This window comes from Numenius arquata, chromosome 7, assembly GCF_964106895.1.
Source record: "Numenius arquata chromosome 7, bNumArq3.hap1.1, whole genome shotgun sequence".
NCBI lineage: Eukaryota > Metazoa > Chordata > Aves > Charadriiformes > Scolopacidae > Numenius > Numenius arquata.
The window spans coordinates 21130144-21153633 of NC_133582.1; positions in this window are offsets into that span (position 1 = coordinate 21130144).

Here is a 23490-nt window from a genome sequence, read left to right on the forward strand (position 1 = left end):
ATAGGAATTACAGCAGTATAATAAAACGCTACAGCTATGTCAACACAACTTCCTATAGGAAACCTATGGCGCAATGAAGTGACTTTATTTGCTGTATAATTAATTATTTTCCAAACAAAAATATTCAATTTCTGTCAAGAAACTTGTATATTAAAAAATCTCCAACCAGTTCCCCTCTTTGAGATGAAGGTTTACACAGTGTGACTTTTAAAATCACATTTATTGAAATGGTCAAAATTTTTCAGGCCCACATAAATAATAATAATAATTAATAATAATAATAATAATCCCTTCATTTGGAATAACAGATATTAGATAGTTTGGGGCTTTTTAGTTTCTTGATTATTTTTCTAAGGGAAAAGAAAAAAAATGGAGTTAGAAAACCTAATACAAGTTCTTTTATAAAACTGAAGATCATACCTTTTCCCCCAAAGCACTTTAAATCTGGCTTTTTTGCTTTTGTTTACTGCATGCACAGTGACTGTAATGGCAGAAGAGTGATGATTATATTATTAAATGAAAATAACTTACTTTAGCATTGTCACAATCACTTTAAGCTATATGGCCATAATTGTCTGCTTCATTATTCCCGATAACTGATCTGTCACCGACATGCAACAATACAAATACTACACATAGCAGTGACAGAAGTTAGTTACATTTTTTCTTGATTATTTTTGTTTGTATCAGTCTGCATTTAAAACAGCATTCTCTATGTTCTATGTTATATTCCAGGGGGATGTATCTATGATTAAAGTGAAAAAGAGGCTCTAAAACCACAAGCAGTTGCCAGCTTTGCCAGGACGTTGTTATTACACCTCTCAGCATGCTTAATCTTTCCTCTGTTTCATGCAAGCAAAATTCACCTTCAGTGGAGGAAAAGTACATGGCCACGGCATGATTTAAATCCCGATTAGACTCAGACCCTCCACCACACAATTTTAGATTTTCAGATATGTATATTTCTCTGATGTCTATGTCTTAGTTTCAGCTGACAAATGAAGCATGTTGGGGAAGGTTTTACTTTTTCCCTGCCCTACCTTAACATGGTACGTTAATTTGAGTGGAGCTGCTTGTTCTGCCAGCGGTCAGTTGCTTCTCGTATTCAAGCTACCTTAATTCAAGTTAGCTGGAGATGAATACACAACATGAGAAATATACACACAGACACAGTAAAAAAAATACGTTATAAATGCACCACTGAAAAGCCAAGGAAAACCAGAATAAATGTGAAGCAATGCTAAAACATGCGCGTACACATGATAAATCAGAAAAACATGAAACTTATCATTAATGTCCCTTAACTAATGCCTTACTAGAGCAAAGCGCTGATGCTATTATCTGAGATCTATGTAATATACAAGAAGCCTAAAGAAATTTCAAGTGAAAATAAAGTTCAGACCGTCTTTCATGATTTGTTTCTTTCCTTTGAGTAGATAAAACAGACCATATTGTTAAAATTCAAAATTAAAAAATCTGACCACGATTATCTTAAATGTGTTACTTATTAATATGTGAGGCTCTCTGTGGATATTGTCTCTGGAAATGCTCTTTTCAGATCTGGAAGGAAGCTCTGCATTCCAGCTCCCTGCAGCCCTTCTTGGGAGGCATGAGCTTTTGCTTGTCCTAGCAAGCTGGATGGTATTTATCCATTCCAGTTATTCCAGCTAGTTTGTGCCACCCTTGATGAGCTGCAAAGACTGTGAGAAAGAATACAAAGCAGCCTGGATATGCAAGGCACCGGAGTAAGCTGATAGTGGTTTTGTCTGTTTATGCACAGACTTATTTAGGAGCACTTTATTCCTCCGCATGGGCGTCTGCCAGAACTCAGGCCTGATTTGGGGGTTTTGGGCACACAGAATCAAACTAGTCCAGAGGACTGTGTAGGAATAATTGCACTGCCGTATCTTTCATGTTTGTGGAAGCAAAAAGGCCAGATGAAGCCAACTTCTGATTCATCTGACTGCCAGGATCTCTCAAAGCCTCACCCTTTTGCTCACACAATTCTGGCTAGTGATTCATTAAAGTTAACACTATTAATGCTCATAAACACATTTTGGGAATGCTGACAACTTTCTTCTGGAATGGTGGTTTGTGAACAGTCTCCTTCCCATTCCCTACACCAGCAATGATGCAATCAGGGTAGGACCAGGCGGTGTCACATGCTGGAAACCTAATGTGCATTGCAAATGATAACATCCGCAGCTGGATGAGGAACTTTTCTGCCCCAGCTTGTGGACCCTCGGGAGCTTCCTGCTTTTGCTCTATGAAAATCAGCTAGCAGTGAGAACCCTTTTTTTTTCTTTAGGCTAGCTTTTAGTGAACTCAGATTAAAAGAAAATGAACAACAATCAAAAAAACTAGCTTTTCCCTTCTCACAAAACTCTGTGGTTTAGCCAGCTTTTGTCTTTGAGACTGAAGATCCAGGTGTTAGGTGTAGTAGGTGAAAGAATCTCACCATGATATTTTCAGTGTTATCTGTTAGCAAGAATTGCTAATACAGGAATGTCTTCAAATCTAGCAGGAGTTCCCAAAGATATTGATTCAATACCTAAAGCTATTTTATCTACTGATTTCCAATTATTTCAGCAGAATTAGGTACCTAAGAACCTTCAAGGATGGAAAGTCTTTAGAACCAAATGAAGCAGCTCCTTCAGCCATGCCCAAAGGTTCACTCCCCTTCCCAACAGTGCTCTTGGCATCTTTCCCCTCCTGGTACAGGGAAAGCACATGCTCCCTAATTCCTTCTCCGGGGAGACAGGATCACTCCATGCAACACTGCAGCAATCAGCCTATTCAGCGTGCACAGAGGAAAGACCTTTGGGTAATGCACTGTGAATGGGTAGAAATGAGACTGAAAGCCTCTAAGCCTCTTTACTTTTGCATCCCTACATCGGTCAGGCACAATACATTGTAGTCCACAGATTTCTTAGTATATATTCACTGTTCACATACCTACAGTTATTATTCTTGCATTAACTTGTAATTGGATAACTTTCATGTTGCCAAGAAAATTGAAACCCACTTCTTTTCTTATTAGAAGTACAGGTAAAAGTTTTTTTCTCCAACATTGAAACATGCAGGAGAGTCCAAATTATGCTAACAACCGAGCAGCTTTCCAGTACCTTATGGAAGAGAAAATGTTATGTCTTTGCAGAAACAAAGACAAAACAGCAGAGCAGCTGTTTCATACATAAAGGTGTATGAAGTAGGTCAGGGCCACTCAGTGAGGATGACAAATGATATTTAGAAAGGCAGCGTCTTCAAAGTGAAATTTTGGAACCATAAATGGATTATCTCAGAGCAACTTGATTGTCTTTTTTTTTTTAAGATACCTAAGGGTAACTGCTTTTAAAAAGACACATGTTCAACAGTTTAGAAATCAAGTATGTTTTGGACTATCCAGACCTTTTAACTTCTAAAACTGCCAGTCATTTTTACACCTAAAATCAAGAATATGGTTTTCAGTGGTAGAAGTACAATACAGTTAATTAAGTTAATTAATTCAAAAGTTAATTAATTATTTCAAAATTCACTAAATCCCATTAATACAAAATTGAATAAATAAAAGTGGACATAGGTTTTAAGCCAAAATAGTTACATTTGGAAATGTTGATGTCGTTGTAAACTACACAGGTTGTTAAAACATGGATCAAAAGAATGAAAAAACATGTATTTGATTCTTTATATAAACCTCCTACAAACTGCAGAGATTAATTTGATTACCTAATTGCAAATGATAGGCTCTTCAGGTCTGTTTTTCAAAACATGGAGGGAGAGAGGGCACCTATTTGTCTCTAAGATGCAAACAGGTAGCAACTGAGGTTTTTTTTAATTTAAATCACAAGAAATTAAGTATCTAATATCCTTTGTTTTCATAACTGCATAGAAAATCTCATTAAACATTAGTCATTTGAGCATTGTTGTTTACTTCCTTGGAGACAGCATCAGACCCTAAGATACAATTGAAATCAATGGCAAAACCTTTGTCAACTTCCAGGAAAAACAGTTCAAATCTACAGCGAGGTAATGGTTTTTTAATTTAAAAAACAAAACAAAACAAAAAACCCACAAACAAAAAAAAATTCAAAGCCTAAAAAAACCAGCCTACTAGGAGCTTTGGGGATTTTTCTTCTATCTTTCTACTCCTCCTGTAACAAACAATTCACTTAATTCAGGAGCATTTTAGTTTTGAAGAAGAGTGGTAGTTGAGTAATTGCTAAAAGGGGCACAACAATACGTGACACGTGTAAGGACTTTGATCCAAAAGAAGGACTCTGTTGCAAGAATTACTGCTGAAATTATCTTGGATTCATGGTTGGGGGGGGGCGTTAATGTATTTTTGACATAATAGGAAGAAGTGTAGTGATGAAATTTTCTGATGAAATCTGCTGAGGGCAGATTTGGGAAACACCAGGGAAGCAAACAGGAAGAACTTGTGGACGTGATGTTGCAAGAGAATGAAGTTTGACAGAGTGAGTTGTGGGAGCCACCACCATGGACTTATCCTGTGATTGAGGAGCTCAGCAACCGGAAACAAGCACTGAGATGAAAAGATCTGGGTCTACATGTTGATGGCAGGATGACAATGAACTTACAGAGCAGTGCATCCATAAAAGAAGAGATGTGATATTAAGACATACAAGGGCATTGCCTTGCACGCTTCCCTTGTAAACTATTGGAGCAGCGTGGAATACAGCATTTGGTTCTGTGTCCAAGAACGATGAGCTTGAACTAGAATCAGTATAGTGAAGGGCTAATCAAAGACTGCTGAAAACAAAAAAAAAGATGATTAAGAGAGTTCTGCTTTGTTAGGTCAAGAAAATCTAAGGCCTGGGCAGAATATGACATTTCTTAATAGACACCATTGAGAGAAAAACAAGCCATGAATAAATTTAGGATGGAGATTAGAGGATTTCTTATCCTTGCAGGACTAGGTTTTTGGAACAACTTGTTTTAAGATTAGTTGTTATAAATTTGTGGAAGGATTGCATGACAGAGCCACAAGTAACAATAAGGGATGAGCCTCCTAAACACAGAATGTTCCTGTCCTGGGAGCCTGTGTGGCTCGGTTTTAAACACGTGGTTACAAAAACTGCTGAGAAAAAAGCAACAAACATAAAACCAAAAAACCGTCTGCATATAAGGGTAAAACTCACTGAGCTGCCTGCAACTGTCCTCTAGCACCAGCTATTTTTATTGTTCAAAATAAGAACATTTCCTTCAGATTGTATGTAAGAATTTGTATGAATAATATGATCATAGTTTCAAGGAAGGCATATAGATTAGTATAAGTTTTCAAAATTATTTAGGTTTCAACACAGCACCACCTATTGGAATAAAAATAGTAGTAATGAGTCTGAAGCAGTGCAAACACAGCTGGAGTCAACTATGATTAATTTATAGACTTACAGTTTGGAGAACTCTGTAGCTAACATTACCTTGCATGCTATCCCTGCTAATATAAATTTGATGGCAAATATGCTATTAATTTTTTATTTTATTAGAAAGGAAGATTTTACCACACCATAGGTGAGGTAAAGATTTGCTTTGAGACATTAGACATAACTTGGCACAAAATGAAGATATTTACACAGCATTAAAAGAGATAAGAATATATTTCCTCGTAAAGAGAACATTGTGCATAAGAATTTAAATGAGCTGAATATAGATACAGATAAGTGATAAAAGGTAGATGTCTGGCCTATCATTAGAGAACATATCAGCCACTTTAAAATACACTCTGCTTAGATTAATCACCACATTACCGCCATTCCAAACAAGGTATGCAGGTGCAAAACTGGAATAGCACAGGCCTTTCTTCTTGCTAATGAGGAGATTAGAACATGTTGCATTTCGGAGTTCCAGGTGAGCAGGGTGTGCAGGCATTGTACAACATCCAGGGAGCAAGATGGGACATGTGCAGTGGTGCAGTTCAAAGCCACGTTCTCAGGGGTTTATCTCCTTTGAGTCCCCTTCATCCTCCATCGAGAAGGAAAAAGAGCAGTCCTGCACATTTTTATTCCCAGGAATTATTTCTGCTCACAGATTTAGAAAGCAAGTTACAGTGAAAATGGCTTCTGCTTCCTTGTTGGTGATTACAGTGGTGAGGTTTGGAACGCCACTGCCGCCTTCCCCCGCCTCCCATGGCTGCTTTCCCACGCAGCCAGTGGTGCAAAAAGCAACCCGGAGAGCAGGGCTGTAAGGGGTCAGTCTATGTCTCCCTGAAATGATAGGGTGGAGAAGGGTCATGTAAAAAACCAAGCTAACCTTCCTCTGGAGGCAATGGCTTACCCTCAGCTGGCCGAGGGTGCTCGGGAAGGTTGCCTGCCCCCAGCTTTCTAAGTCATGGGGAGCTAAACGCCACTGAGCTGGCATGTGGCCTCACGACAGCAGCCTGCCCTGTTAGGGACACACACCGGTGTGCTTGTGTCAGGCCAGGAAAGCAGTAGCTCTGAGTCAGGCAATGGGGGTTTCATGGGGCAGGAGGCACCTGGAGGGCAGCGGCGGTGGCCACGCAGCACTGTCACACGGGATGCAGGGCACACATTCGTGGCAGGCTCAGGCAAGAGGCTCAGCCCATCCTCCCTCGATAAAATAACCACCTTTTTTCTGCCTACAAGAGGGCCAGGACAGATGTCACTTAAAAAAAAGTGCCAGAAGGGGGTGGATGTACAATAGCAGTCTGTTGCATTTACTGCTGGGCAAAGCATCCCTCAGGACTCCCAGACCTGTGCTTGCCAGGCACACACAGCCCGGTCCCAGTGCACCCTCAGCTGGGCCAGCTGACTTCGGGCAGGTTTAGTCCCCTCTGGCATTAGCCACCTCACAGCTGTCCCATGTTGCTCTGAGTTTAGGATGGCTCTGGAAGCACCGGGATGAGACTGGTGTCTCCAGGGGGAGACTGATGCTAGAGCTGCTTACAGAAAATGAGAGGAACCATCGTTTGGATGCGTTTGCCTCTTTTTTGGGCTAACCTCAAGTTAGCTGTATCTCAACCTGGAAACATGCTAATCTTATAATTATTACTCTGAAGATACTTAGATTATTAATTATTTTTTAAAAAATAAAGGGTACTACATGCACTACTGTAGCAGAGGATATGCATAAAAAGTTACAGGCACCACACTCCCATTTAGGAAGCACACCTGTGTCAGGTAGGACTGTTCTTTTGAAATTCATGAACATGAAAACAACAGTGTTCAAGAACAAAAGCAGCACTCCCACGTTTCAATACTATCGCTGCACTATACACAAGGGATATAAAGTTATGATTCACAGTAATTAGATGATACTGGTGCATGATTTATAGTGCCAGTTTACACATTTTTTTGTTTAATGTTTGAATTTTGACATTTGAAAGTCTTGCACTTTATCTACAGAGTCAAAAAGCCACAAGGCTTTACATTCTGTAAATGTTTTTCTTCTAATTTAGTTGTTTGAAGTCTTTGCTTGCCTTGTGTCCTTACCCCCAGACAGAGTTTATACAACTAGAAGGAGACTTCAAGCATGTGATATTTTTTTTAAAGAGACAAGAGGAAAGTACAAAGTTAATGACAATGTTTGGGAGTTTCAGAACATGAGGTTCAAAGGTGTCTTATTTTAGATACCATAGTCATCAACTTCTCATAGTTTCCTGCAGGACCTGAGCTGAAAAGAGAAACCTCAAGACACTTTTAAAAAAGTGATAATACTTGGGGAGAAGGGGGACTGTCCTCTTTTTAAAATCCTTTAAAAGCTTTATACTCACAAAACTATGCTTCCTTCTCCCTTTTCTACCCTGCAAACAGCAATATGTTTCCAAATGGCTACCAAAGAGCTTTCAAGGAAAATATTTTTCTGACTGTGATTCTTCTGTGGTTTACAATTACTGTGGAGAAGCATTTGTTCACTTGAGTTTCCCTGTATGAGCAAACAGAAGAAAAAACAGAGATGGGAAATATATTTTCCTTGTACAAATAATAAGCATAATAACCTTACTGACTGTATTTCTGATTGTAGCTGGGACTTAGACTTGTTTTTCAAACTTTCTTTTATTGCATCTCCAAGTATTTCTATGTTCTGCATATCTCAAGATTAATGTCTTGTCTATATCAGTGTATTTGCACTAACTCAGACTAAAAATGTTCAACCTTCTCCTTGCTTTTTTATTCTCCTTATAACTTTTGGGAAGTATCTGAAATAAAAACTCCCCAGAAATCATTACTTTGCCATTTGCTATAGTATAGCATCTAGACTGAAACTCATTTTGTCTTCATTTTTGTGGTTAGTGATTTCAGCCGAAGAGGTAGATTGAGTTTCAGCTCACTCTTCTGGAAAGACACATAGTTTATGCTACAATACATATGACAAATGTAACAGGACTGCTACATCTCTGTATAGACCACATGTTTGTTGCTGCTGTGTATTGATCTGAGGAAATTATTAAAAAAAAATTATCTAGGGACTCCTGAAAATCTTCTGCTGCAATGTTACAGCACTACATGCTGTTAACTGTGAATTGGTTGAATAAGAAAACATCTGCGTGCTTGCACCCTGGCACCTGAAGATTGACTCTTTCATCCTCCTGCTCTGAAGAACCACTGCATGTTTTGATGTATTTTTACACTAAGCTGGATTCTTTGGGTCATTACATTCAGAAATACTTTTCCAATATTTTTTTCCCCCTTACTGACTGAGAAAAATCCCATGCTTTTGACCCCTGATTTCTATTTGTAGTGTGGACTAATCCATGAATTCAGGCAAAGTCACCCAACTGGAAATAACGCCTGACTTTCAAATGGGCCGAATATCTGCCACTTCTACATCATTGGTATTTGTGAGGACTCAGGGTTTTTTGCAAATTGGGCCATTTACAGTAAAAGTCATAGACAGTTTGACCTAAAAAACTGGCACAGGTCCTTCCTTTGAAAGACTCAACAAACCACTAACCATTTCTAAATTCAAAACATTGCACTTTCTAGGGGAGAAGGAGAAAGAGGGGAAGCAAATGGTTGCTTTTCCAGCTGCAACAACCTCTACTCACATCAGCAGTGAAATCCTGACTATGGGATGTCTTTCTGTGTTATTGAGTCATAACACTGGTAGTGTCGTTTAAAGACTTTTCCAGCCCTGTAAACAATCACTGCAGCATTAGGGCTGTTAACTTCATTTCTGAGCTTCCAATTGTTTTTGAAATGTTTTCACTGAAATTACATTCACTTGTGAACTTACTGTACTTACAAGGAAACATGTATGTAGCATTGGAACAGGTGCCCAGAGACACTGTGGAGTTTCCTTTGTCAGAGATGCTCACCACTCAGATGGCCAAGGCCCTGAACAAGCCAAGGCAGCTCTGAAGCTGACCCTGCTCTGAGTGAGGGCTGGGACCAGATGCCCTCCAGACCGCCCCTGCAGACAGAATAGATTATTCAATGATTCTGTTGTTCACTGTCATGGCAGCAAACTTACTGCAGGTGCTTCCTTTTTCTGCCATGTATTTAATATTTTTCTCATTACGGTATTACCAAATCCTGGTGTAATGAGATTTCAATGTTTTTTAGTATTTTCAGTAGGTACAGGAAATAGAGTCATTTGTTAAGAAGCAAGTAATATCATCCCTAATTAATATCATCCCTAATTAACTTTGTATACTATTTGCCTGCTAATTTAAGTGTTTTAACATTAAAAAAAAAAAAAGAAGAATTAAAATAATAAAGTGCTAGACTGAGATATTTATACCTTTCTTCAGATCTGAGAGCATAGGTATCGGTTCTCATAAAAATTTTCTGTACCGTGGATAAATTAACCATTGACATTGCATGTATTTTTCCTACAGAGGATAATTGCCAAAGTTCACCTCTAGGCCCAACTTCTTTTGGCTGAAATATGATCTGACAGAGACTGAAGTCTCCTGGGCAGTCCAATGAACAAGATATGAGAATCAAAGGCTTTGGTTTATCCATATCTCTGTCACTGAGTAAGGTCATTCTTAAACCAGATTGGGTCCTAATTCGAGGTTTGTGTTGAATTCAGTGGACTTCGTCCCAGTGCCAACAATGTGAGTGTTGTGACTTAGACCTGAGATCAGGAATGACTGGTGAGATCTCATCTCTGTTCCGATTCTGATTCTTTTTAGCCTTGTGTAAGCAAAAATGCACAGTTTTCATCTTTAAGGTAATACTAGGGGCTAGATGCAACCTCAGTGAGGATGGGGAATAGGGTTGCATAGAAGAGCAGCCACCCCACTCATGGCCCTCGCATTCCGTGCTCTAAAGGATGGTGCTAATTGAATGGTGAGGGAGGGAGAGCCTTTGCTCCCCAGCTAAGTTTTCTCATGTAATATTCTCCTGTTTGCCTCAGAGGGCTCTCATGAACATTAATTGTTTACTGCCATCATTATTGTTGTATTAATTGCTGTTAATTACAATATTATTGTAATAATGCCAGCAGCAAGGCTTTCTAATTCAGGGAAATGGGAAAGTGATGCTCAGCTCCTACCTGTAGATGCAAGATTGTTTCTTATTTGTTAGCTGCATTTAAATATCTTCATTATGCTAAACTCTCAGAGACTTATAATTCCACCTATCTTGCAGACAGGGAGGCATTTGTGTTTTGCTTTGGGGTGGGTTGTTTTTAGTTGTTACTTTCGTAAGAACTCAGTGTTAACAAAACTCACCCTGCAGGTCAGGAAGTCCTCCTGCAGGCAGATGGAATTTAAAGATTATCCAGAAACACCATCCAAAACTGTCTGTATCTGGCGGTGATGTTGATCGTGGTGGGAGAAGAAGATCCTGTTTATATTTTCCTTGCTGCAAGGGCGTAAATTATGGGATGCATATGAACCAAACCTCAATTTCTGCGCATCTCTTGCAGTACGTCTATGTTTATAAATGCATAAACCATCTGTTTAGTGTTTGCAAATTAAACACCTGCTTTTTGATAGTACAAAATAATATCTAGTTCCAAAAAAAACTGTGCAGCCCAATGAAGCTGCACAGGCTGTTTCTTGATTCTTTGCAAGAGGTGCAAAACATCACATAATTAAAGAAAACGCCTGCAAATGCAGACTGTATTTTCCTTTTTCAGCTGAATTCTTACGTTCAAGTAATTAAATGCACCTTTGAAATAAAAACTTTGCAATCACTTCAATTTTTTCAAGTCTTGTATCAATTTGTGTGATGTATGTGTCTTCATTGAGAAATAACTCAACTGTACATAAAAGAACATCAGTTTTACAAATAGGTAAATACATAATGTACTGTGGATATATCATGTGGATGTCAAGCTGACATATCTGCTTTTTCATTTACAGGAAATATCTCCAAGTCACTGTTTATGTTAGCAAATCCTTTCCAGCACTAAGGTGGCTACTAGCTTTCCATATAAGACACTGTTTGGCTTGGAAAAGTGGCTTGGCCTCACAGTTGCCAGAGATACTCAGAAAGCCAAAAGATTGTTTCTCCAAACTTAGAAGGAAAGTGGTTGAAGTAGTTTTTGAGTATCCTCGGTTAGGATAGCTGGACATTTTACAAAATCTCACAGAGCATCTATTTGCATCATTAAATGCCTAAATACATTCTCCAGACTGGCCTTAAATCAACAGATTGTGTTGCAAAAGGATTTGAAGCCTTTTCTTCAGAGTGAAACCAGCCATGAAAATTCTGGCACGTTCCTAAATTTGTTCCATTGGATTCTTAGTGTAACTGCAAGTCTAGTTTTAACAGGTGCTGTTAAAGCTTGTGCTGTTTTATGAGGAACATTTTGGTCAGCTCCACTGAAAATTCATGAGTCACCAAGAGTCTGTCAATCTTTTAGTATATTTTGCTGTGTGATGGAATGGAAACTAACCTCTTTATCAGTGAGTACATCCTGCAAACATATAACAAAACAAAATGAAAAAATCCTATTTGATTTGAGAATCCAAAGTAAAACTTTCTTAGCTTATTATTACTTTATTCCAGGCAATGCAACAAAAATGTGTCATCATCCCAGCTGCACCAGCACTTTATTAATAAATGGCTGTAACTGTCTGGTGGTGCAGGCAAGGAGTTTGGTTCTGTTCCCACTGAAGTGAATGGGAGTTTTGCTACTGACTACAACTAAGTATCTTATCCTTGAGTGAACTTAACGAATGTGCTGGTTCCATGAAGAGCATGGACTGTGTTTTATTATGAATATTTGGATGACTAATATTTAATTATTGGTCATTTAAAATTTATGTGTTTGACACTGGGATAGATTTTCTCCCCCGACCTATGTACTTTGTGCAGGTCCAGTAATGGATATAGGATAGATACTGGCACATTAGGGACAGCTAAGAATTCATCTGCCAAAGAGGATTCCTCAGCTTGTGTAAAGGAAAAACAGTTCACTTGTATGTCTTGCAAATTTAACGCCCAGGACAAGATGGTACAGAGCCAAAATCCAGGAGGTTCCACTGACTTTTAGCTTTTAAATGGCCTTGAGAAGCATTGCCAGGCAGTAGAGAGCTGTGCTTCAGGGTCTGTACATCTCAGAATCAGCTCTGCAGCAACAGAATGCAGAAAGCTATGAAGTTATCTGTCTTTGGCTGAGTTGTTGGCTCCTGAGTTTGACCACCAATATATCAACACATCAGTTCTTCACTGTATTAACAGCAAATGTCTTTTGAATTAATCCCTTCAATGCTTTATACAGCCATGTGTGTCTCTGACTTCTCAGGGAACATCCCGTGGTTTTCTATGCAACAGTGAGCAAGGGCACTCTCTGATCCTTTCCTGATGAGCTACAGGAAAGCTCGTCTGTCTCTGGCACACAAAGAAAAGGCACTTGAGGGCTGGAAGTACTCAAATGTTTTAACCTGATTTTTGAAGTAAGAAAGACTGAAGGGGAAGGAATGCCAAGAACTCATATTGTTTCATTGAAGAACCTTAGACACAGAGCTATAAGATGCAGTCCCTGTGCTCCGCATTAGTTCCTACTTCCACTCAACACCTTTTAGCCCATGAGTGCTTTCCCCTGGCTCGTCACCGCTGCCTCTGGCCATTTACAGCAGCAGTGCTCTTTCTCCCCACGACTTACAGCTCCTTCCAATCACTCCTAGCGCTAGTAAATGCCATGATGGTGACGAAGGCTCTGAGCAGCAGGAGGAGGCTGTTCAGAGTGGGAAGGTGATGAAGAGCAGCAGGTGACAGCAGTAGCAGTACGGGAACAAGCAGAGGCTCCTCTGTCCCTCCTCATGTTCCTCCAGTGCATGACGCTGCTCACAGGGCTCCTGAGAGCTCGCCTACACCCTGATGCTTTGAGGTGATCTCAACACTGGGGGGGTTGGCCCGCTGACTGAGGGGGCACTTTCTTCTTTCTGTTCTTACTCATTTGTAACTAAGAAGAAACTTTCTTATTCTCAGGAAAACGTATTTCCCACTTAAGAAAGTACATGGATATGGGTCAACCACACTGATATGGTCACTGTGGTTTAGGAAAGCAAAGATAAAAACACAGGCTCCTGGAGCATTAGTCCACCTTGCTGACGCACGCCATGGGAGTCCCCATGCAGCCCCTGCAACAGTATCCTTGTATGAAGCCTTTTCGTGATGAGGGGGCACGCTCTGGCCAGTTCAAAATCTGTCAGCTATCAATATAACATACAGCATTTAGCGGAGAACTGTAACAGATCAAATTAAAAATAAATGTGTTATGAGGTGCAGAATAATGTCACTACGAACCTGATCTGCTTCAACTGCGTTGCCTGTGCAGCACAACCAGTTCCTTGGCCCCCACTTTACTCTCCCATTACAGAAGCCTCCTCACACTCATGAACATGTGTTTCTAATCAGAAAATGCTCAAGGAAAGACCACCTGCCTACAAAGGATACTTTTTTTCCCAGTCCCAGTGGAGGTCTTACAGACAGGTTTTAGTACACAGCAAAAAATGAGCAGAGCAAAAAGCTGCAAGGAGAACTTTCTTTTAATGAAAGTCTACAGTGTTACCCGAGATGTTTGTAACAAAGCTAGGAGAGAAGACGTTTCCTAATTATTATTCCTGCTGAAGATATCGCGAATAAATAAATTCACTGGAGAATGCAGTAATAAGAAACTTGTATTTTGCTTTGGAGCTTTAGTTTACTTTGGCTTGTCTAACCACTTTTTAAGGAAAAAATGTCTGAATGTACTCAAGCAGGGAAATAAAAGTTCCTTATGCCTCCTGATTTTCAAATGTGAGTTTTCTGAGCCATCGCTAAACTGTGAGCAGTTAAAAAATCAATGTTGTTGTTTCTAGAGCTCTTTAAACATAAACCACAGAGGCTGTTCGACAAGGAAGGTAATCATCTTTGTGGCTTATTACATTAGCATCAGGTCAGCCAGATGTTAAAAGCCTCTAAAATGGGGAACTCGAAGAGTAGGACTCACAATTCCTTGCATTTGAGGCTTGATCCAAAATGGACTTGGTTTAATGTTTTCTGTTGACTAGAATGGACACTGGGTCAATCTGATCTGCTTTAGTACTTTCAATTTCACACAGTCATGCCTTTCAGAATAATGTGAATGCAGCCTGAGAGTGATGAAGGCTTTACTTAGCTGGACCATCAGTGGAAAAAAAAAAAAAGTTGGAGGCCACTTAGATCCAGCAAGGACTTGGCACCAGAAGTTTAATAGCAATAAATAAATAAATAAAACCACCAAGAAAAGACATCATAATCTGTATAAAAGAACCCTAAACCTTAGAAATTTAGTGATGGTCAGAATCAGTGACACAGTGCTAAGTGTCTATACTAATGTTAATCAGCACCTAAAGAGGTGAACACATGAGAAAACAGCCCCTTCTCTCAGAGCAGTTCTAACTGGCTGTAGGTTCTTTTATTCCAACAACAACAGAAACTGGGTATGAACATTTCTTCTAGTCCAAAGGGAATCTAAGGAGCTCATCATCCAGAAATGAGAGAGGCCTCTGCAGCCTCAGCCTGTGCTAGGCAGCTGCAGACAACTCTCGGGAAATGGGCAACATGCCATATGAGAGGCCAGCAAGAGACCTAGCAGCAAGCCCATGCGCTGCTCCTGCCAGAGATCAGCCTGCAAGTTGACGGCTCAGTATCCTCCAGCTGCCACGCACATCCTGCGTGTGTCCAGAGGTGGCTGTGGGTCACGTAACACAGTCAAGAGAGTGTAGGAGGAGGGCGAGTAGTGACATTACAGGAGGGGGTGGTTGCAAAGCAGTGGCTCATTCTCACACATATACAACATGCACACACATACACACATAAGAGGCAAATTGCTCTCTAACAGCTCTGCTATTTAGCAGATGCAAACTCCACGGCTTAGGAAAACATCCCTGTCTATGTTTATGTGCAGCACTTCACTGGTTTTGCAGTAATGTTACCTTACGCATTTCTTGCCCATGGGAAGTCTTTTAAAAGCCTAAGGCCTAGGGACACAAAATAAAAAAGAAAGCTGAGCAGAACCATGAAAACAACAAGTCCTAGTATTGAGTCATCTTTTTAATGAAGAGAAAGAAGACTAAAAAAAAAGAAGTGTATTTTTAAGAACCTTTAAAGGCCTAGATCATTATTCATTTTCAAAACTGATATCTACTCTACACCACTTTCTTCTCAAAAGTTAAGCATCTTTTTTTCTTCTAGGAAGCTTATCCATGACCAGCTTCTTAATTCCTTTCTACTATGGTTGCAGGCCTGAGATCAATAGGATAACAACAAAAAAAGCTCCAAAACCAACAATAATCGTACTCCAGTGGCTGCCCATGTGCTTCCATCCAACAGCTCTGAGGAGATGGAATTTAAGCAGGCTCTTGGGTGTTCCTGTGAGGCATGAAGTGACCACCAGGGTCCTCAAGCATTTCCAATCTAGCTCTAGGCAGCTGCAGACAACTTTCAAGCATTTCCAATCTAGCTCTTACACATGCAAGAAAAGGCAAGCGAGTAATGTTCATGGACAGGCATACAAACATGCGTGCTTCTTTGTCCCACGCACAGTATGGATGAGCAGATCAAGCAATACTTTATAAATGGAAAACGACGTGTACTTTATGATGTGCAAAATCTTAAGTGGCTTAAAGGTTTGTTTAGGACCACGGGTGACTTGCTGTTTGTCCAGGCCTTATCTGAGCAAACCAGATCTCTCTACTTCAAAAAAACAGGGCTGGAAAAGAAAGGGTGACTGTCTATTCACAATACTTCACGCTGGACCTGGTCACTTAATTTCAAACATAGATGAGGACAAGAATTCCTACAGAATAAACAAGACAAGAGGAAGAGATGGAAAATGTCTGTACTCAAAATATTCTGAGTAGCCCAGATAACACCGTTTTGAGGACTTAAATTCATACAGCCACTTTTCATTTACATCACTGATGTATACTTCTAAGTAACTAAGTTTGCATTTGATTTACAGTAATAGCTGAAATCTGCTCCTAGGGAGGGGAAATGTTGGTATAAGCAAAGCCTTTGAGTCCAGTTCTCTGTCTTTGGCGTGATACTTGCAGCTTTGGGTTTTGCAGTGCTTACTGGAATCACAGTGCCCTAATGCTCCTCCATGTTCCAATCCTCTATCTGGATTAAGTACAAATGGGTTTTTTTCCTATCTATGCATTTCAGTTCAGCTAGATCTCCTAACTTCTCATTAACTTCAACCTTTATGTCTTCTTCACAGGCTCTAATAGATGGTCAGCTTCAGTTGGGCAATATGGGTGAAAGCAAATAAATTTAAACTCAAGATTTGTTATTCTTGAGTAAACTTGTGTATAGTTGATATCTGTTTCTGCTTTTCACCAATAGCCGTGGTGATGTTTCTGTCTATTGCTGACCATGTAGTACCACCTCTGTTCAACCACCAAACACAGACCCAAGTCAAGGACTTATACAAGGACTAACAGGCCGTGCTCCTGATAACATTACTGGGATTTTATTTCTTCCTCACTGGATATAGTGATGGTTGTGTTACACTATATATCCACTCCCATCATTTCTTCTGGTCCTTTGCTCCTAAATCTCCCAAAATGCATTCCACTTGAAATGTTTTTAAATTAGTTACCCTAACCCAGGAGATAACATGATCTTCCCTCAGAAAAAGGGGTCATCTTCAAGGTTTCTTCAGGAAGCCTTTCTTATTTGGACAGCCTTCATCAGCACCTACCTCAGGTATTTCACAAATAACATAGGTGCTCCAGATTCTCATATTGTTGTGGTAATGGCAGTTGTTCATGGCACTCTAACAAATGTTTTGAAGGCTTCGGTCAAAGCCCAATGCTACAGCCAGACAGCTGCGATGGCTGGCACTGAATTTCACTAGCAAAACCCACAAGTGGTTTGTGATCTGTCCAAATGGTAAAGAGACTTCCCATGTAATTATTGAGGCACTTTTAAGTCCAAAGATAACAGTTAGACTTTCTGTCTCCAACCGGCAGTAACTCTATCCTGCCAGTTGATTATTCCTCAGTGGCTGTCACATTATAGGTCAGAACTATTCCTTCTCTTAAATTGCAGATAAATTGTTGCTCAAAATAAATAAGTACTATGGAAGCCTGGGAAGCTCCAAAACACTTGGTTCTCTTTCTCAGTACCAGACATGTCTCTTGTTCTTAGCGAGCAATGCAAATAATTTGAAACTGCTAAAGCACAAGGAGAAAAAATTGTGATAAAAATTAAATGAATGCACACATGCTTTTAGATGTTATGTTCGGGAAATCTGAATCCTTTCACTGTTCATCCTGTGTCTTTGCCTGTTCTGCTGCCATCCAGATCCATATTTGTAGTTTAAGCCTATGTTTTGTTTTACAGGAGGCCTCAATGCTTATGTGTTTGAAGTACTCTCCTTGGCTTATCAGTATTACCCCAGCATGAGGTGAGGATATAAACAGCAATTGCTAAATCACCTTTATAGAAAAATCTGGAAGATGATTACAGTTCACTTGGCAACTTACTACATCAACATAAATAAGCCTTTGTGAATGTCTAAAACATATCTTTCTTACAATCATCTTTCAACTAACTCTGTTGGCAAGTCCTCTGTCTGTACACATAAAGTAATTACCTAACATGGAGACATTAGTCACTAGCTTTTATACAGCCCCTTCAGATGTGGACAGTTTTGTCTGGCTTAATGATAGAGAAGGTTCATTCAGAATATTACAATTGTGAAATGATGTTGGCCTATCATCTAGACTCTCTAATTTAACCTCAGGTTTTAATCTGAGCATGTGAAGAGCCCATTTTATATTCATATGTTTTGGCCTAGATATAGATCTTGATCTTTACAACTCATTAACCCCTTTCAACAACAGCATTCTGTGCATCTTCAATGTGAGGTAGAACCTCATTTGAAGGTTTACCCCAGTTTCAATTTCATTTCTTACAAGCAACCTTCTGCCTGAGAAATTTACATTTGGACGCAAGGACTACATAACATTCTGGACTTTTTAGGTATTTATTTTATTGTATATTTCAAGGTTTATATTTTAAATAGCTTTTTTGTCAGTACTACAGTTGTGACCAGGACTAGCCTGGCTGATTTATATACTCCATGTATACTGATACATAAATATGTAACTGAAGTCTTTGTCTTCACATCTTGGGTATCTAATTGTTTATCTGTGTCACTAATTGGCAAGATTCTACTTTCTTTCCTTTCAGGCATGCATGTCTTTCCCCAGGGTAAGAAAGTTCTTTACTCTTTTCTTTTTCTACTCTCTTTTGGACTCTACCTCATTGATTTGAGATGATTGATGGACTGCTTTGCATTTTCTGGCTGATTGCCTAATCTTGAGGCATTTCTGACATGAGGCCACTTAAAGCACACACTCTCACCTAAAGTGAGGTAGCTGTTCCAGAGCAGAAAAATCCTTTTTGAGTTTGAGACTCTTCCAGCATGTTTTGCATTTTGTTTATTGAGTTGGTTTGCTTTCCCCTCTGTCCTAAGCACAAATCTTGCAATATTCCTCACTGCTGCTTCCATTGCTAATACTAATTCCATTACTTTAGGCCACGTTAAATTCATTTCTGCCTTAAATTTGAAAGCTGTCATTATTCATACAAAGCAATCTGTCCCATAGCATATCCTTTAAGACATTTCCAGAAAAGCAATATATAAGCTTTGTTGTGTACACATCTATAGACTCCCTTTGCATTCTGATACAAATCTGAAAAGTGAATTATTTTCCAATAACTGGTGGTACATACATAAGTGGTATGTAGCCTTCTGTTAAGAGTTTTGCAGATCTTCAAAAGGCCTTCATATCAGACTGAGACTTTGCTGTTAAATAGCTCTGGGGGAATAGTTTGCTACCCCTGTCTATCAAGTTCATCGCAAGAAATCAGTGGCCGCATCTTAAAATAAAAGTATAGTCTTCACTGGTTGCACTGACTCCCTCAATTTGTCATAAATTTTAATGATTTTCAAGTGTTCCTTGTCAGCAACGTTGTTAACTCTCTACCAGAATATTGCAAGCTGGAAACGGCTGCCTAACTTAACTATGGCATGACTGGAATGGGAGTGGGGGGAAAAGCACTACCACTTAATGACAGGGAGTAAGAGATGGATGGAGTGCTATATTCAGGGGTAACCACATGCTGACTGTAAGCTTGTTTTTGTTTTCTTAAATGAAGAGCATCTATTTGAGTTTGCCTGTCTTCTAATTTTGCCAGCATACTCTGCGCTTCTTAGCACTTTTAAGCATAGCTTTTTATTTTTCAAATTAAGTTCAGATACATTCGTATAACTTTTCTATATACACAGAGATACTGCAGATGTCATAAAGGAACATCAGACTCCAGATTTCATATCTCCCGCCTGCTGAATTCTAAAGTGAGGCTCCTTGTGAGGCAGATGATTGGTTTATAAGAAAAACAAACTTGCACAGGAGTCTCCCATCTTAATTTGGATTAAACCATCTGTCCATAGATTGCAAATGCAATAAACAGCATGACTTCAAAAATTTAAAGAATAAGAAGGGTTCATATAGCAGTTCTGTTTCACATTCTCATTTGTACCAGAGATATTATTTTAGGTGTTTCAAGTCCAAAACAGGCATCTGCAGGCAGTTGTAAAAAATGGAATAGTAATTTATGTCCATCTTTCTGTATGTTTGAAGACAGCTGTCCACTGCTGTGTGGAAATTGGACCAATGACCAGCTGACAATACTTCATCGCTTCTTCACTACTCTAACTTTCTCGCAAGGTCAGAGACCCGAGAACAGAGAAAATGACATCTAAAGTTATTTAACCATTTCTCTACCATTACATCTTTCATTCAGATTTGCACACAACTAGGAGGACAGCAATGTTACATGAATATATGTGGGCTAATGGCACTTACAGGTCTGATGTTTATTAACAGCAATGTGTCAAGAACATGCTCGTTCAAAATGGAGTAGAAAATCCTTGTTAATCACCTACCTTGACTAATCAACACACTTCCATCCTCAGTCCCAAGGCAGGACTTTGACAGCATATCCACATATAAGTTAAAATCTGTAAATCAAAAAAATTCACCTAGGATTTAACCTCTCCTCTTTGTCCAGCTAAAAGTATCTCAGTCCTGTAAGGCCAGGTATATTCATCCTCCTTCTCTTGTGCAATGCCAAGGCAAGAGTCACAAGGTTGGGGCATGGTAACTGCATGAATGCCATGGGAAGGAGCAGTGCTTCTTTTTAGGAAGGAGGACTCCAACCAGGTTGGCAGCAAAGCAGTTAATGAGTAGTATAAATATCCTTAGACAGGTCTGAGGTGAGGCAGACACATTTGTGCAGATTTGGGAAAACTGTGGCATAAAACAGAAAGGACGAGGAGCAATTTTGCTCAAGCTTAGTTTCCAAAGACCTGGAAGAATAGGAATAAAGAACTGGGCCTAGACAATATGGATTAACTGCGTTGCCAGCCAGAGAACAGGGCACACGTGGCAGGGGTGAATAAGAAATGGAAGAAAGTATTCTAGAATGATTAAGAATTGATAGTATAACAAGATATGTGTCAAGCAGACAGATGCATATTCTGTTATAGCCACTTACATGTGAGGTACTGCCATAGCTAACTCTTTCTTTGAATCTTGTCTTTTCTGAAGACTGTCTAGCTAGGAGGTACAGTTGTTCAGCCAGGAAACAGAAACAATAGCATATAACTTAGGTATTAAGTCACATCTGACAACCCCACACCCTTACATTACTATTTATGGAAGTGATCAACTTATTGAATGAAAGCAAAACATATAAAAGCATCAGCAAATAAATTTATATGTGATTTGAAAACATTTACAATTTCACGACAGGTAGCAAGAAAGACTAATTCATTCAGTTAAATATTATTTAACTAGTCAAAATATTCATCAATAGAAAACCCACCATGACCAGTTGGTCTATATATACCAGTAGGCATGGTATAATTCACATTTCCCTTCTTCTCTTGCATAATATTTAAAGGAAATTAAGCCCTCTCCATTTGGCTTTCAGAAAAAGAACTAACCACATGGTTTCTGTTTATTATCATACCATATACTGCAAGTAAACCATCAACCAAATCTCCAAAATTGTGCAAGTCTTTCTGTGCAAAAGATTCTAAAATTGTGGGTTTCATATCTTTCTGAGTTGAAGTCAGAAAGATTTTTGTTTAACTGTATTAATGAATTTAGAAGAAACAGCGTGAATGTCTTTTCATTAGATGTGCTACTAGGACCAGATTATGACTTCAAAAAAGGTTTAGGTAAATTTGGTCTTCTTAGGTATATTTATGAAATTACTATACAAAACATGACCATTATTTTTCCCTCAGAAACTGTCACAACATTTCTCCTTGGTCTTTTGTTTAGAAGCCAAAAATCTTTCAGGTTTACCAGTTCGTATTTGAAAAATAATTTAAACAATGTGGATGTAATCTGTTATCTAGGTCTATCAGACAAATCGCCAGGTATTGTAGGAAGACAGATGTTCCTTTTTTGCTTAGCTTTTATGTTCAGTAAACCTTTTATTTTGGGTCTGAAATAATATCGCAGTGTCATAAATGACCACCTTGCAGACTGAAACACAGTAAATGTTCCACAACAAATACTTTGGCAGCCAAATCCCACCTCTCTTCTTGTTGGTGAATTTTGTATTAATAGAAAATGTTTATCATTTTAATTAAACAAGAAAATTGTTTTGCAATATTCTGTAGTTTATTCAAGAGCATCTGGTTTCATTATCCACGACTGGAAAACTGAACTGCTTTGATTGGATGCATTAGTCACAAGATATGGGTAAGAATGCTTCCACTTGGCAAGTGTTCCTCCCTATTAGTTTAAAATGTGCTCTTTCAGTAAACATTCCTGAGAAAAGCTCCCCAACTAGCAATGGCCACATGAGGCCAACGTTTAAAGTCACAGACTAGCATATTTCAGACATGACTCCACCAGGGTCCCTGTTCAACTAATTCCTTCTCCTTTTCACTGATACACTGCAGATGGAAAAAAAATGGCACACAAACTGCGGACCACTGCAAGTTTTGCCTCTGCAGCAGAATAAGTCTTCTCTGAACATTAAAGACACTGTAAGGTCCAGGATTTTTTGTCACCGAGAACTGGTAACAAGGTTGAACTCAGGGTAATTAGCCCAACCACGTGGCTTCCTTTCCCCATTAAATGCCTAAGTTTCACCAAGGCCAACCACATTCTGATTCCCACTCTTAGAGCATGGCAATAAGGTGTCTCCAAGATTCCCTTACTCAGGCCTCCTAGGAAACCATTTGTGGGCTTCTGGTTGGTCTGTCTAGGCTTTTCTGTGCTACAGGAACACAAACAATAGCAGACTTGAGGTGGGCTTGCTATTGACGGACTTGCAGTGCTCCATGTCTGTACATGTGCGTGTTTTCCAAAGGGATTGAATGCAAATCTATTGCCTCCTGGTTGCCACAGACCCTGCAGGTACAGCATGGACTGCTGAGGAAGGAAAATATGGGGTTCACCCTACAGATTTTTTAGTGAGACCAGGCTTTAGGGTGACCTTAAGGTCATGTGTAATTACTGGTGTAGACGCAGAGAATGCGGTATAAAGACAACTCAACATACTGAAGGATCTGACCTGCTTTGGATTTGTTTTTTCCCACAATCACTGTGGTCTTAAATCTTAATGAAAAAAGCAAGAAAGGATTAAAAATAGTGGACACTGAAGAGACCTGTTTTTTTTAATTCGGTTAAGAACTGGTCTGTATCTAGCAAAGACAAAAAAATATTGCTGGTGTTTTACACCAATTTTACCCTTTGGGATTTTCTGTTTATTTTGTTTCTTTGGCTAAACACTTGAAGTAAAAATGAAGATGAAAATCTTGGAAGAAACTTTTAAAAACAAGAAATGCACTCCACCCTTATTACAACATTATTCTTGTTTAGCCAAACATTTTTCCTTTAAAAAATGATCTGATATAGACACACATACACAAAAGACATAAAAGACCTACATCAGCCACATCTTTTAGATAAAAGAGAATTAGGAGGGGTGAAATGTGTGAATGAATGAGAGAAGACAAGGAATGTAAAATAAGTATAGGAAAGTAATA